Genomic DNA, 2,832 nt, shown 5'->3' on the forward strand with positions numbered 1-2,832 from the left:
GCTGTTGCCCAAATTTGATTGATGGTTATTGTGAAGATGCTGTGGGATTTCGGGGGAACCTTATAAATCACCCGAGTAAGTTCAAATAAAGTTGAGAATTATTTTCAGGGCTTAATTAATTTTTTTCTGGTTTCAAATTCTTTGGAAATTGGTATGATAGGTATAAAATACATATGGTGATTGTTTATAAGCTACTCCATGGCAGAAAGGACCTGTTCAGTTGATAAGTTTAATTGCTTATTCAAATCTTTAGAAACAAAACCCAAAGCTCCAGTTTTACTATGAAGATCAAATTATAGAATATAATAGGAAACATAAAGGAAAATATCTTTATTTTTTTTTTTTTGGTACCAGGTATTGAACTCAGGGGCACTCGACCACTAAGCAGCATCCCCAGCCCTATTTTGTATTTTATTTAGAGACAGGGTCTCACTGAGTTGCTTAGCACCTGGCTTTTGCTGAGACTGGCTTTGAACTCAAGATCTTCCTACCTCAGCCTCCCGAGCCACTGGGAGTACAGGCATGCACCACCATGCCTGACTTGATTTCTGTTTTTTAAGGGGTTTCTTTGTCGTCCATCTTCACAAGACAAATTATGATTGAGGGGGACAAATTATGATTGAGGGGGTCTAAGGGCTCCACATAAACCATCATGACAAACTGTGGAATGTGAGGGACCAATATATAGACTGGGGCCTCATCTATCCCCTTGAGTGATTGTGCATTGTTTATGTTGATTCCTATATGAATTAATAAAGAAAAGCTTGAACATGTCTACAAAGACAGACTCTAGCAGGAATCTTTCCTTCCTAGCAAAAGCAAATACCGAAGTTCAAAACACATGGGGAGGAGGGGGAGCGAGTATCATTAGATTATTATCAAACTAGAGTAAAGGGCAAGTCTGTGGCCTCAGGGTTTAGAAGCAGAACTCTGGCTCCTTCCCTTACTTTTTCCCTTTATAAACCCTAGAAAACAAATGGGTGCAATAAATTCAGCTACTTTAATTCATTTGAATCCATTTGCTATTTCTAGGTCTAGCCAAATGGATTAGGGTTTAAATGAGGGCCACTGGAATGTCCACAAGGCATCATTTGGTACTTTTTTTTTCTCTTGTGCCATTTGAATTGGGTGCTGGCTGAGCTTTCACAACCCCCAAAGGACATCTTTTGTGATGGTTTTGGTTTTGTTCTGTAAAGAGAGGTTAGCCATACTTGTTCTCTAGCAGAAGAGTTTGGAAGTATAATTAATAAAAAGTGTTCAGAAGCTAAGCACTAATTGTGAAAGGGTTTATCATTGTAGCTATTAGCTTGAAGTGTGCACTTTGACAAACCACCAGAGGACAGGCACACTTTTATCTCACTGTTTACAAAATAAAGGTTTTGTGTGCTTGGATGATGTGAAACAGAGGGATTTTCTTTGGCAGAGGATGCTTAGGCTCTGGATCAGCTAGCGGAAGCATATTGTGCCCTGTGTCTCCCACTGAATACCGCCATGAAATTTGGAAAGAAGTGATGTAGAGTGATTTGAGGGCTTTGAAGAGGAAGCGCTCAGGGGAAGCTCATACCATTAAAGGCTGGTGTAAGAAAAGACAAAAATCCCGAATCATCTAACTTTCTCCTTAAGAAAGTAAAAAAGAAGTGCAAAATAAAACTAAACAAACAGAAGAAAGGAAATAATAAAGAACAGAAATCTATGAAGTTGATAAAACAAGCTTTTGTTTTATTTTGGTTCTTTTTTTTTGAAAAGAGCACTAAAATTGGTAAACCTTAGATGAGACTAATGAAAGAAAGGAAGGGAGGGAGGGAGGGAGGAACAGATTACCATTATCTATCATAAATTAAAAGGAGGGAAACCTTTGCAAGGAAAGAAGCAAAAAAAAAAAAAAAAAAAAAACTAAAAATAACTCTACACATAGAAATTAAATAGCTTACATTTAATGGAGTCATTCCTCAAAACCTATAAACTACTAAAATTCATCCATGTTGAAACAAATAACCTGAATAGTATTGTATAAGGTTCAAAAATGAATTCTAATTTTTTTTAAAAAGAAATTTAAGTTAAAAGTCTCCTGAAATAGAAACTTCCAGACCTAGATGATTTCATGGATGAATTCTATCATTTAAAGAAGAAATAACATTAATTTTACAGACTCTCTTCCAGAAAATAGATGAAGGAACACTTTATAAGTCGTTTTATGAAGTCAACATTATGTTGGTACTAAAGCCAGGCAAAGGCAGTACAATAAAATTAAAGGTCAGTATTCCTCATCAATAAAAACACAAATATCCTCAACAAAATGGTCCAGCAATATTCATCAATAAAATCTAATCCAACAACATATTAAAAAAACATTACCTGGGTAAGTAAGAACAGTTTGTTCCAAGAATGCAAGGCTTGTGCAATATTCAAAATCCAATCAACATAATCCATCACATTAGCAGCATAAAGAAGAAAAAACACATGATCATGTTAGATGACACAGAAAAAGCATTTTAAAAACTTCATATTTATTCATAGTGAAAACTTTCAGCAAACTAAGAATGTAAAGGAACTTCCTCGGCCTGGTAAGGGGCATCAACAAAAAAATCAGCTAACATTCTCTTCCAAGATGAAAAGCTAAATGCTTTTCTCTTAATTAGGAGCAAAGTAAGGATATCCACGTTGTCATCCAAATACCCTTGTTATGGTTTGGATGTGAGGTGTCCCCCAAAAACTCACATGTGAGATACTGCAGGAAGTTTCAGAGGAGAAACGGCTGGGTTGTAAGAGTCTTAATCCCCTGATAAGGTTTAACTGAGTGGTAACTGAAGTGGTGGGGCGTGGCTGGAGGAG

Source organism: Sciurus vulgaris (genome assembly GCF_902686455.1).
Source record: "Sciurus vulgaris genome assembly, chromosome: 8".
NCBI classification, from domain to species: Eukaryota; Metazoa; Chordata; class Mammalia; order Rodentia; family Sciuridae; genus Sciurus; species Sciurus vulgaris.